At 46.4% G+C, this 14,078-nt stretch overlaps 1 protein-coding gene across 8 annotated transcripts in view; it reads right to left on the reverse strand.

Moving 5' to 3' along the window:
* The window catches only part of CC1H1orf159 (chromosome C1 C1orf159 homolog), a 35,679-nt gene extending 23,441 nt beyond the window's left edge, over positions 1–12,238 (reverse strand). For 2 of the 8 annotated variants that reach the window (XR_003970870.1, XM_030325553.1), the window contains exon 1: positions 12,137–12,238. The gene's annotated coding sequence lies outside the window, so the exon portion shown is untranslated. The remainder of the gene's footprint in view (positions 1–12,136) is intronic. The other 6 variants (XM_030325549.1, XM_030325557.1, XM_030325554.1 and 3 more) reach the window with 4 other exon arrangements.
* Positions 12,239–14,078: the final 1,840 nt, after the last annotated feature.

Here is a 14,078-nt window from a genome sequence, read left to right on the forward strand (position 1 = left end):
AAATCTACCACCTTAATGTTTGAATTCTGTATTTCCCCTCTGTTCTCTGTTCTTCCTCCCTTTTTCTGGGGGGGGGGGGGCGGTGAATCAAGTTTTTAAAGTCCATTTTATTTCCTCTACTGATTTTTTAATTCTCCCTTTTTATGCTATTTTTTAGCGGTTCCTCTACAGACTAAATATGCATATCAAACTCATCATTGTCTATGTGGTCTAAAAAATACTCTTGTACTTCATGAGCAATGTGAGAACCTTTACAGCAGGCCCCAGACCACCTCCTACCCCTAGAGCTCTTGTTGGCATGTCTTTTACTTCTACATATGTGAGAAAATTCTACAACAGACTGTTATTATTTTTACTTCAGTTAATAGTCTTTAAATAATAGTTAAAGATGTATTATATATATTTTTTTCAATTTTGGGTACTTTCACTTGTTAAATTGAGAATTTCTGTAGAACTGCATCATACTTGGGCAGATGTGTAAAACATATTATTTGTTCAATGTTGTAAAACAAGCCATATTCATTGGCTCCAGCTGAAAAACTCTCAGATGCTAGTTTAGTATGGTTGGTGAGCAGAGGTTCTAGAGCTAGAGGCCAGGCCCATTCCTTACCCTGCCTGTACTTGCTGTGGGATCTGCTGTAAACCTGTTTTGTCCTCTTTAAAACAGGTTGATAATAGGCATTGTTGAGAGGGTAAAATGAGTTCTTGTATGTAAATCACTCAGAGTGGTGCTTGGCACACAGTCAGTGCTATATAAGCATTGTTCTTGCTGTTGTTAGATAGTGAACAGATTCACGTCCCTTGGAGAACCAGGATCTACAGCAAAAAGAGACTTGTTTTTTTTTTTTTAATTTTTTTTCAACATTTATTTATTTTGGGGACAGAGAGAGACAGAGCATGAACGGGGGAGGGGCAGAGAGAGAGGGAGACACAGAATCGGAAACAGGCTCCAGGCTCTGAGCCATCAGCCCAGAGCCTGACGCGGGGCTCGAACTCACGGACCGCGAGATCGTGACCTGGCTGAAGTCGGACGCTTAACCGACTGCGCCACCCAGGCGCCCCGAGACTTGTTTTTTTAATGTTTATTTATTTTTGAGAGAGACAGAGTGCAAGCAGGGGAGGGGCAGAGAGAGAGGGAGACACAGAATCTGAAGCAGGCTCAAGGCTCTGAGATGTCAGCACAGAGCCGGATGCAGAGCTCGAACTCCTGGACCGTGAGATCATGACCTGAACTGAAGTCAGATGCTTAACCGACTAAGCCACCCAGACACCCCAACAAAAAGAGACTTCTTGATACTTCTCAAACCAATATGGCATGAAAGGCCAGCCCTAGCTTCACATACAGTCTCTAAGGACGTAAAATAACACTTCATAGGAGACTAAATGTCAGAATATTATTTATTAATTTGGTTGTTCTTTGAAGAATGCTTTAAAGATAAAAGGGGCTATTAAAGTAAGGTAAGTGCAACTTATTATCTCAAATTTATCTTTTTGCAATTAGATTCATATTCTTATCCCATAAGAGTGTCTTTTAGCATGCATCCTTAGTTTACTGTCCTGAGGCCCACACGAAGCCTGTCTTTATCTAATTCCTGCCCAGTGAAGATGATATTCTAGGGGCACAGCAGTTCCCTGCAAGTGTTCTGTTGCTGACAGCTGTAGTGCTTAGGAAACGACACCTGTGCCCCCCATTTGGAAACTAAAGTTGCTTTGGTTTCTGAATACAAAAGCCATGCAGTTCTATTTCCAGTATGGAAGAATTGGCTTCTAACAAAATGACTCTCCCACTGGTAATTATGCATTCTGGACAAAAACAGCTACCTGAAGGCTCTGAACAAAAACAGGCAGATTTTGAGGGCAGTTTAAACTTAAAGGAAGTAGCCCGGAATGCATTTCCTGTTTTCGTGTCTTTACCCTGAGGGCAGCACAGTCATCACAGTGGTGGTATTAGGTGATGAAAACTCTGATAGAAAGCCCACTATCTTTCTTGTTAGAGAAACCAGGAGAAGGAGCTGGGCAACCAGTGCTGCTAAAGAGTGAGAGGAGAAATCTGAGAAAGAGGGATTCTGTGTATAAACTCTGCTCAGATTTCCAGCCAAGTCTTGAACTGTCTGTGTGCAGTCCAGGCTGAGAAGCCATCTGAATTGAGATCTGAGCCAGAACTTATCACAGGTGTGACAGAATTTGCATTTTGAATCTAATGAAAGTAGTTGCATGCTTAGGCAAAAACATTAACTCTCTTCAGAGGAATATAATCAAATCCAGAGTCTCCACAACATAACATTTGCAGTATATAGGATACGATCCAAAATTATCAAACATATGAAGAACCACAATAATACGAGCCATTCTCAAGGGAAAAGACACACAACAGATACTAATTATATTATGACCCAGGTATTGATCAAACAAACACTTTAAAGCAGACTTAATAATTATATCCAATGAGATAAAGGAAAATACACTCAAAATGAATAAAAATATAGAAAATCCCAGCAAAGAAATAGAAGATATATATGTATATGTACACACACACGCACACACACACACACACACACACACACACACTTTTAATGAGCAAAATGGAAATTTTAGAATTGAAAAATATAGCATCTGAAATAAAAACTTTACTAAACAGCTTAGTAGAATGGGAGTGACAGGAAATACTTGGTAACATCAAAGATTGATAGAAATCATAGTCTGAAGGAAAAAAAGAGAAATGACTGGGAGAAAACCATGAAGAGCGCCAAGAGGGGTATAGGGGCCAATACAACTGTATGAAACATCTAACACATGGGTAATTATACATTCCAGAAGAAGAGGAGAGACACATAGTGGAGCAGAAGAAATATGTGAAGAAACAATGACTAAAACCTTTCCAAATTTGGTGGAAGACATAGATGGGACAAATATAATAAAGCCACACTTAGACACATCATTTTCAAATTACTGGAAACTAAAGATTAACTTTAAAAATCTTGAAAGGAGGGGCACCTGGGTGGCTCAGTCGGTTAAGGGTCCGACTTCAGCTCAGGTCATGATCTCATGGTTCGTGAGTTTGAGCCCATGTTGGGCTTTATGCTGACAGCTCAGAGCCTGGAGCCTGCTTCGGATACTGTGTCTTCTCCTCTCTCTCTCTGCCCCTCCCCTGATCATACTCTCTCTCTCTGCTCTCTCTCTCTCTCTCTCTCTGTCTCAAAAATGAATAAACGTTAAAAAAAAAACTGAGCCACTCAGGTGCCCCAAGAAGATAAGTCAATTTCAAATACGTATGCACTTAATAGAAGGCTTCTAAATACATAAAGAATAAGGTGGCAGAGTGAAAAGGAAAAAGACAAATCTACAACCATGGTTGAAGACTTTAACATCCCTCTTCGAATAACTGATTAAGTAGAAAACAAAATTAGTAAGGATATAAAAGATTTGGGTAAAATTCTCAACTAACTCAACTCATAATTGTAGAACATGACACTCCACAAAAATGGAATACACATTCTTCTTAAGTGCAAACAGAATATTTACTAAGAGATCACATGCTAAACCATAAACAAATACCAATGAATTTCAAAGGATCAAAATCATAGAGCATAGTCTCTGACTACAATGGAATTATATTAAAAATCAATAACAAAAGATATTTAGAAAATCTCCAAATATTTGGAAATTAAACAATAGACTTCTAAGCCAGTCACGGATGAAACAAAGGTAATTTCAAAACATTTCAACAGAAAGGGGGGAGCCTGAGCGGCTCAGTTGGTAAAGCGTCTGACTTTGGCTCGGGTCATGATCTCACGGTTTGTAAGTTCAAGCCCCGCATCAGGTTCTCTGCTGTCAGCGCAGAGCCTGCTTTGGATCCTCTACCCCACCTCTCTGCCCCTCCGCCACTTGTTCTCTCTTAAATAAATAAATAAATAAATAAATAAATAAATAATAAAAGCCCATTTTAACAGAAAGATCATGAAGTGTAACATATCAGATTTTGTGTAAGAAGCTACAGCTATGCTTAGAGGGAAATTTATAGTTTAAATATTTATGTAAGAAAAGAAGGCACATGTAAAATAATTGATCTATGCTTCCATCTTTTTTTTTTTTAAAGGTTTTGTGTTTTTTTTTTTTTTTCCAACGTTTATTTATTTATTTATTTATTTGGGGACAGAGAGAGACAGAGCATGAACGGGGGAGGGGCAGAGAGAGAGGGAGACACAGAATCGGAAACAGGCTCCAGGCTCTGAGCCATCAGCCCAGAGCCTGACGCGGGGCTCGAACTCACGGACCGCGAGATCGTGACCTGGCTGAAGTCGGACGCTTAACCTACTGCGCCACCCAGGCGCCCCTATGCTTCCATCTTAAGAAGATGAAAAAGATCAAATTAAACCCATGTTAGGGAAAAGAAAGGAAATAATAAAAGTAAGAGTAGAAATTAATGAAATAGAAAATGGACAAAAATTAGAAACAAAAGTAAAATCAAAACTTGGATCTGTGAAAACATCAACATCACTAATTATCAGGAAATGCAAATCAAAACCACAATGAGAGATCGTCCTACATCTGTCAGAACGGCTACAACAAAAAAGACAAGAAATAACAAGTGCTGGTGAGGATATGGAGACAGAGGAACCCTGGTGTACCGCTGGCGGGAATGTGAATTGGTGCAGCTATTGTGGAAAACCGTATGGAGGTTCCTCAAACAATTAAAAATAGAACTACCATATGATCTAGTAAATCCACTCCGGGTATTTGCCCAAAGAAAGCAAAAACACCAGTTCAAAAAGGTGCACGCACCCCATGCTTACAGCGGCACCAATTACAAGAATTACAATAGCCAAGGTACGGGAGCAGCGCAAGTGTCTCCACAGGTGAGTGGAGAAGGAAGGGGGGAAACGTGCACAATGGAATATTGCTCGGCCATTTGCAACAACACGGATGGAGCTTGCGCAAATTACACTAAGTGAAACAATCAGACAGAGAAAGACAAATAGCATATGATTTCACTCATATGTGGGATGGAAGAAACAAAACAGTGGAAGAAAAAAGAAAAAAAGAGACAAATAAACTCAGACCTTTTTTTTTAAGCTTTATTTATTTTTGAGACAGAGACAGAGTGTAAGTGGGGGAGGAGCAGAGAGACAGAGACACAGAATCCGAAGCGGGCTCCAGGCTCAGAGCTGTCCTCACAGAGTCCAACGCGGGGCTCGAACTCACGAACCGCGAGATCATGACCTGAGCCAAAGTCTGACGCTTATCCAACTGAGCCACCCAGGCGCCCCAACTCAGACTTTTAAATATAGAAAACTGGTGGTTGTCAGAGGGAGGCAGGTGGGGGATGGGTAAAATAGATAAAGGGGATTAACTTCCAGTTACAAGATAAGTAAGTCACCGGTGGGAAGTACAGCACAGGGAATGCAGTCAATAGATAGTAGACGTGCTGCACGGGGACAGATGGTGACCTCACTGACTGCAGTGAGCACTGACACTGAGTAACATAAGAATTGTTGAATCACTACACTTTGCACCAGAAACTAATATAACACTGTATGTTAATCATACTTCTATAAAAATAAATAGATAAAACTGACAAACCTCTAGCAAGAATAATCAAGAAAAAATATCAATACAAAATATCTATATCAGAAATGAAAGGGGAGAAATCACTATAAATCCTACAAACATGGCAGGATAATCAGTCAGTATTATAAACAACTTTAAGTCAATAAATTCAACAACTTAGATGAAATGGTCTCATTTATTTAAAGATAAAAATTACCAAAAATGATACAAGATGAAGCAGAAAATATAAATAGCCTTATAGCCATTAAAGAAACTGAATTCACAATTTTAAAGCTTCCCCCAAAGAAAACAACCCAGACAGTGTCTTCACTGATGAAGTCTATCAAACATTTAAGGAAGAAGTACCAATATTACACAAAGTCCTTTAGAAAACAAAGAGGAAACATGTCCCAGCTCACTTATAAGGCCAGCAAGACTCAAAGATAGTCCAATATAACCCGGATGGAAATCAGACAAGGACATTACAAAGAAAAAAGTACAGACTACTATCCTTCATGAACATCAATCCAAAAACTCTGACAAAATATTAGCAAACTGTATACAGTAACACATGAAAAAGGTGATAGAACGTGACCAAATGAGCTCCTTTCGGGACACAAGGCTGGCTTGCCACACAAACACCGGTTGTTACAATCCAATGCTTTAACAGATTAAAGAAGAAAAACAATCATATGACCTTTTCAGTAGCTGCAAAACAAGCTTTTGACACAATTTCAGGATCATTCATAATAAAAACTCTCAGCAAACGAAAAATAAAAGGCAACACCCCCAACCTGATAGAAGATACCTATAAAAAACCTACAGCTGAAATATAGGACATTCCCCCTAAAGACTGAAGGAATCAAGATATCCAATATCCTTGGTGCTAGTCCGTATAATAAGGAGAGAAAACAAAGAAACTGTCTCTGTGTAGATGGCATGACTATTTATATGGAAAATCCTAAGAAATCTACAGAAAAAAGCTAGTATAAGTGAATTTAGCAATGTTCTAAGAACATACAAATCAATTGTTATTTCTATATACTAGCAACAACTATTTGGAAAATGACAAATAAATATAATTTACAATGGCATTCAAAAACATAGTTTGTGGGAATAAACTTATTTTAAAATATGTAAGATCAAGGGGCACCTGGGTGGCTCAGTCGGTTGAGCGTCCAACTCTTGATTTCAGCTCAGGTCATGATCTCAGAGTTCACGGGTTCGAGCTGACAGTGCGGAGCCTGCTTGAGATTCTCTCTCTCTCTCTCTCTCTCTCTCTCTCTCTCAAAATAAATAAATAAACTTATTTTTTAAAAAATAATAAAATACAGGGGCACCTGGGTGGCTCAGTCGGTTGAGCGTCCAACTTTGGCTCAGGTCATGATCTCGCGGTTCGTGGGTTCAAGCCCATGTCGGGCTCTGTGCTGACAGCTCGGAGCCTGGGCCTCTTCAGATTCTGTGTCTCCCTCTCTCTACCCCTCCCCCCGCTCATTCTCTCTCTCTTCTCAAAAATAAATAAAAACAGGGGCACCTGGGTGGTTCAGTTGGTTAAGCGTCAGACTTGGACTCAGGTCGTGATCTCACGGTTCATGGGTTCAAGCCCCACATCAGGCTCTGTGCTGACAGCTCACAGCCTGGAGCCTGCTTCAGATTCTGTGTCTCCCTCTCTCTTTGCCCCCTCCCCTGCTCATGTCTGTCTGTCTGTCTCTCTCAAAATAATAAATAAGCATTAAAAAAAAAACTGGACCTGTACTCACATAGTATGAAAACTAAGAAATGGATCATGAAGCTAAATGTAAAATCTGAAGCCAGAAAAAGCCTCTAGAAGAAAATATAGGGGAATATCTTGGTGACCTGGTTAGTCAAAGACTTTTAGAAAGGACGCAGAAAGTATGAACCAAGAAAGAAAACCGATTCATAAATTAAACTTTATCAACATTAAAAACTTCTGCTCATCAAAATACACCATCACAGTGGACACAAGACTAGGACTTGTCAAAAGCCGTAGGATCATGTATCACAGAGAGTAAAGTTTAATGTACACAAATCAAACAATGCTGGGGATCTCAAGACAGAACACAGACTGTGACCAATGGTTCTAACTGGGTCACAAATATATGACAATACACCGAAGGGGATGCAAAACAAGGAGCTGACCTCAGCACCCCTGGAAAACGGTGTTTGACTAAGAAGCTAAAGATCCAAAGAACCACACTTAAGCTGCACTCAACTTGGTAAATTTGTTTCTCGTCGGGGTGGAATGTGGGTGAGCAGTTCTGAAACTGCCTCTGTGTGCACCTTGGGGCTAGAGATAAGAAACCGATGGCGGCTGTAGGAGCCAGGTTCTCACAGGAAGGTTACACACACACACAGATCACAGACACGCACACACAGATCACAGACACGCACACACAGACACACACAGAGACCACAGACGCACACACACACACAGATCACAGACACGCACACACAGATCACAGACACACACACACACACACACACACAGACCACAGACGCGCACACACACACAGATCACAGACACACACAGATCACAGACACACACAGATCAGACACACACACAGATCACACACACACATACACATAGACAAAGAGTCGCACACGTTATCTAACTTCATCCGCCAACAAGACCTCAGGCCATGACAGCTGCAGCAAGCTGCACACCAGTGCCCAGATCTTGGCTTCTAAACACCGTCCTCCAATAAAAGACACCAGGGCTCCTTGGAGACGTGGCTGCCGCTACGGCTGAGGCGGGCACACGACGAGATGAACCTGGAGCCCCCGGCAGGGCCACAAAGTAAGGCGGTGCCCCCGAAACAAGCAAATGAAAGAGCCCCCAACGGCCAGGGCAAAACAACACAGTGCGGGACTGGACCCCAAGTACACGACACACATCCAGGAGTCCCTGCTGGTGGAGGGGACCGCTGATAAACGTGAGCACGTGGGGGAGACAGAACTCCTCCCTCCAGAATTCCAAATACTACAGCGGTTCTTCCCCGCCGCTCCCTGCCCCCCGCCCCCCCGCTCCCGGGAGGGAGGCACAGCTTCATCCCCAGCCCCGCAGGGAGACCGCCTCACTGAGTGGCTGCTGCCCAGGAAGACAGGAGGAACACCCGGCAGGCACCACCCGAACCAGGTGACCGGCCAACAGGACCCCCTGATAGGATGTGACAAGAGGGCCACCTCACCTCTGGGGTGTCCTTTCCCCAAGCCACAACCCCCCTCTGACCATGAGAAAACACAAGAGACAAACCCGAAACGAGGGACATTTGACACAACACCTGTGTGGTCCTCCTCAAAACTGTCAAGGTCATGACAAAGCAAGAGAAGCTGAGACACACATCCCGGAGGGGACAAAGAAGCTGCGACAACTCAGCGCAGTGTGGGACCCGGACAGGGACGCTGTGGACCTGAGTGACACCTGCCGTCTGGAATGTGAGCACTGCTATTCTCAGTTCTGAAAAATGCACCATAGTCACCTAAATGTCTGTAGTAGGGGAAACTGGCTATCTTTAACACTTTCCTGTAAATCTAAAACTCCTCCAAAATTTTTAAAGTTAATTTTTAAGATGTAACATTAATAAATGAATAAGCAAGTCAAAGAATGAGAGATATTTGCAATATATATCTGGCAAACCATGTATCCAGAAGATAGAAAGGACTTTCACAACTTGGTAATTTTTTAAAAAGGGCAAAAGACTGGATCAGACATTTCAGAAAAGAGGTGTGAGCAGTAATGAGCAGGTGGGAAGGTGCTCAGCATCACTAAGCTCAAGGAAATGCAAATTAAAGCCACCCCGAAACACTGCTCTGCTCAGTAGACCCAACCCAGCAGCGTCACTCCCAGGGATTTTCCCAAGAGAAAGGAAAGCACACCCACAGATGTGCACAATGTCCATAACCTCTTTAGTCACCTAAGCCAAGTGCCACCACAGGACTGATAGGGGTGCACATCCCAGGAGTGCTGACACAGCAACATGGAGGGACTGGAGCCAAGACTCCAAGATGCCGGAAGATTCCAGAGATTCCGTGTCTGGCTCAGCCTCCTTCCCGTCCTGCAGATGGTAACTTCTTTCGGTGTCACACAGCCTTCCCTGTGCCTGTGACCAGATTTCTCTCTTCTCTCCTAAGGGCACTAATCCCACCATGGGGTCCATTCTCGTGCCCTCATCTAACCCTGACCACCTCCCAAGGGCCCCACCAGCGTCCAAATACCAAAACACTGCGAGTTAGGGCTTCAACATATGGATTTGGGGGACACACCATTCAGTCCACAACACGAGAGACCTTTCCAGGATGACAGAAATGTTTTCTATCATGATCGGTGGGCAGGTTACACAGCTGGGTGCATCTGTCAGTAACTGCATGTGAATTACACCTCACTAACCGACTGAATAGATGTGATTCGTCCTGATCGTATCAGAGCGAAAAAGTTAAGTAACTGGATAAAAATATTTCTACGTGGCAATGAAAAATTTGGTGAGAATTAATTAATTTATTTAAAAAAATTTTTTAATGTTTATTTTTGAGAGAGAGAGAGAGAGAGAGAGCGAGCACGAGCGGCGGGAAGGGCAGAGAGAGGGAGACACAGAACCCGAAGCAGGCTCCAGGCTCCGAGCTGTCAGCACAGAGCCCAACACAGGGCTCGAACTCGGAACCGGGAGATCGTGACCTGAGCAGAAGTCGGATGCTCAACCGACTGAGCCACCCACGCACCCCAAAACTTGGTGAGAATTTAAATTGTACTGTATGTTCTCTCACAGCTCATTTTTCCTTAGAAGAACTGGTTTCAGTGAAGAAATAAAGCCTCCAGGCCGCTGTGACCCTAAGCAAGTAATGTATCAGGGCTGACTGGGTGGGGTTATCTGCGGTCCCTCCATAAGGAGTTAGGGCTGGGGGGAGGACCCTGCAAAAGGCTCTTCACCCAGAGTGAGCACACAAGTGCTCACTGCAGCTCGCTTCCCCAAGCCTCCAGGCAGCTGTGGCAGGACAGGAGAGTGGGGACAGGGGGTCACCAGCTTCAGGCTCTGAGGCACTGATGAAGCACAACACAGGCCCGTTGCCCACCCCTCCCCGCCAATCAGAGTAGGTACTGCCGATGGTCTTCTCAGCAAGCAAAGGAAGCCAACGTGGAACTCGTCTCTCGGGAAGACAAGAACCGTTGAGAACTTACGAACATGCTTCCCGATCTAAAAGTCCCATCTCGAGCTGTGATGGAAAATAAATGGCGTCCACGGTTTGACCGGATAGAAAGGAAACATTCCGGTCTGTTGACACGTGTGGCCGATGCCACAAATGCCACGTGGCACCCACTGCCCACCATTCTGCGGCCTCTGCACACCTGACAGGGGTGTGGACCCCTGCAGCCTCCGCCTGGGGCCTGCATGCGGGAAAACCACTCAAAGGCATCCCTCGCCTTGGAGGTGCAGAACTCTCAGCGCTGTGGTGACTCCTTCATGCTTCTAATGAGTCACGTGATCGGTCACAGCTTGTCTTGGAGGACAGAAGTAAGCGAGGGGCTGGGAGGTGCCTTTGGGGTCCTGCGGTGCCCCTGTGGACCAGCCCACTCAGGTGATCACCCACCAATGCATCTGTTTGCTCTGCTCCGGGGAGGACTGTACCAGGGCGGGGGCATGTGTTACGAAAAGAAACTTTTTGGATAATTCAGATTCTATCTCCTTCTAGGAACTTCTGAAAACAATGTGGCCATTAAGATTCTGCCTGAACACAGACTACTTATCCAGTGGCTCCTGGCTGGGAGCGGGAGTGGGAGTAATCCAGGCAGGCTCCCTGACCACCCGGTACGGGAACCCGTCCAGGCCTTCCTCAGGTTAAAAACCACGAGAAAGATGAAGACCTAGGTCAGCATCCTCCTTATAATGTAGCAATACTAAGAAAAACACAAAACGAAAAACGGGGCCAAGGCTGACACCTTCGAATCAAACGAAACCGTTAAGAATTGTCAGAAAACAGGTTTTTGGGCAAAGCTGCATTTGCCAAAATGCTACTCCTTCAAACCCTTGAAAGGCCGTATCCGAATGTACCCTAGTGACCTGCTCTTAAGTTACACCGGAACTAACACATCAGTCAAATTGTTACGGTGGCAACACACTCCTCGAAAACCTGCATAACGACTCAACCTTGACAATTTCGTGGCGATAAACGGTCTAATAGATCCCGCAACCTCCAGGGAGAGTGGCGGTGTGAACACGGCTTCCAAGGACAGCCGGCGGCCTCACACTCCCCCCACCCACCCCGGCCTGCGTTCGGTCCTGAGGGCGAGACCTCCTGGGGCTCCGCGGCTTCGGGGGCGGGGGAGGGGGCCTGAGTCCAGCTACCGACGGCCTCTCTCAGATGACGACTCCTGCGGGAGGTTCGGTAGCCGGAGGGGAGCCGGGTCCCCGCGGACCTTTGTCCGGGTTCCGCGCCCCACACCGCGCCGGAGACCATCCGGCCCGGGCGTCCGCGCCCCAAGGCCGCCCCCGGCGCCCCTGCCTCCGCCCCCGGTCCGCCCCCGGTCCGCCCCCGGCCCTGCAGACCTCGCGCCCGCCCCCGGCCCATCACTCACCCCGGCGCCCTTCGCGTTCCTCTTTCGTACCCCCCGCCCTCCAGGCGGTCGCGCCTCTCCCCCTGGGACTTGTAGTCTCTCCGCCTTCGTAGTCTCCGCTCAGCCTTGTAGACTCCTCTGTAGTCTCTCCTCAGCCTCAAACTACAACTACCGGCGGTCCTCGCGAGAGCTCCCTCTCTCCAGATGGGTTCCGGCACAGGGTTCTCGCGAGGCTGTGGGAGGCGCGCGTGGAGCAACCTAGGAAGTGTAGTCCAGGGCACCTAGGTCCTAATAGCTGAGCCATGGACAGAATGGAAAGGAGGGGAAGAACTACACTCCCCAGGAGTCCTCGCGCGCCGGCCATCTTTGGCGTTGCCAGGAGACCGGGAAAGCCCCGGGATGCAAGCCAGCAGGTGGCGGCGCGCGAAAGGCAATGTGTTCCGCGGCCCAGCGTCAGCAGGGACGGGTGCGGGGAGTCAGCGTCGGCGCGTTACCCTAGAGGAAGTCCTAGCTAACTGGGGCTTCGGCCCATGTCCGCTTTAGCGGAGGCCGCCTGGAAATGAAGACCGCCAAGTCCGTCCCCAAGGCGACAACGTTTATCAAATACTGTCGGTTTTAGGCGGGGGATAGAGAGCTCCAACGTGTGGCTGATTCTAGGGCTACCTTTCGGTTTTACGAGAGGAAATGAGAACAGGTGTGACCTTACACACATGACAAGGTTACGTGACAGGAACATCCGCAGAGGACAATGCCATTTTATGATTTGTCTGGAGAGTAAGCCGACTAGCCCACTGAAAAGCAAAAACTCCTTTGGGAAGCGAAGACGTGTCTCCTAATAAGCCCGCTGTAAAATCTCCACTTCCTACCTCAGGTCTGGGGTGCCCCTTCAAGACCTTTCAGACCCCTGTGTCCTGGCTGTCTGGACGAGAGGCCAGCCCTTGGCCCCAGTGAAGAGCTGGGGAGAGACTAGGCCTTTGAAATGTTTGCTCTTTGTGGAATTCTTGATGTGAAGCCCTAGAAAGGAATCTTTGTTCTTGGCTTACCTTGCAGACCAGTTTTGCTGCTTTAAAGACCTTGGTCAGCTTTCATGGGTGATGCAGAGCCTTTCTCACAGGGTGGGGTCGGGATTAAATAGGATATCTTAGTGTTTGGTCCACACCAAGGCTGGCCTTTCAAACCCCCCCATCCTCCCGCGGGCATGCAGAGCTGACCCCTGGAGAAAGGGTATGCCAAGGAGCTTCCAGGAGAAAACAGAGTAAGACTGACTGCTCCCCTTTGTATGTCCAGCATGGTTATACCTTCCTGATGGCCCTCCAGAGCACAGCAGACAGGAAAGGACAAAGGGGGGGGGGTCATCATGAATAAAGAGTGGCTGCTTTCCCATGGGGCTGAGACCGGTTTTCCTCAAGGGCCTGTAAGCGAACCGGGAGAGCTACGACCTCAGCCTGAACCAGGAAGGGCACCCATTCCCCAGCACAGGCACAAGGAGGCACCCAGGCCTCACCTGCACTTGCACCTCGCTGCGGATAGGAATAGATGGAAAAGAGACAGGTGCCAGCCGGTGGGGCCAGTCAGACTGGTTACTCTTCCCACTAGACTACCCTGCAGCCATAAGGACTCATGGATGGGGAGGGGGCTGTGACTGCTCCCCACAATGAGTTCCAAAGTCCATGGGATCTATGTGTCTAGTGTGCTGGGTTCACTTTGTGCCAACAGGATGACCCCGTGGCTGGTGGAATTTCCACAAGTGTGGTCTCAGGCTCTGCTTCTGAGCTGCCCCCGGACAAAAAGAACAGTTGTGTGCATCCTGCACACTCACAGCTTTTCAATAGATAGAGTCTCTCGTGTGCTAATAAAAGGGTTTGGAGCCTGTCAGCCTTCCTAGGGGTGTCTGAGTGAGAGGTGAGTGTGGGTCAGGGTTAGGAGTTGCAAGTGTACTGGGGCGTGGGTGCCACAGGACTCT

This window comes from Lynx canadensis, chromosome C1, assembly GCF_007474595.2.
Source record: "Lynx canadensis isolate LIC74 chromosome C1, mLynCan4.pri.v2, whole genome shotgun sequence".
NCBI lineage: Eukaryota > Metazoa > Chordata > Mammalia > Carnivora > Felidae > Lynx > Lynx canadensis.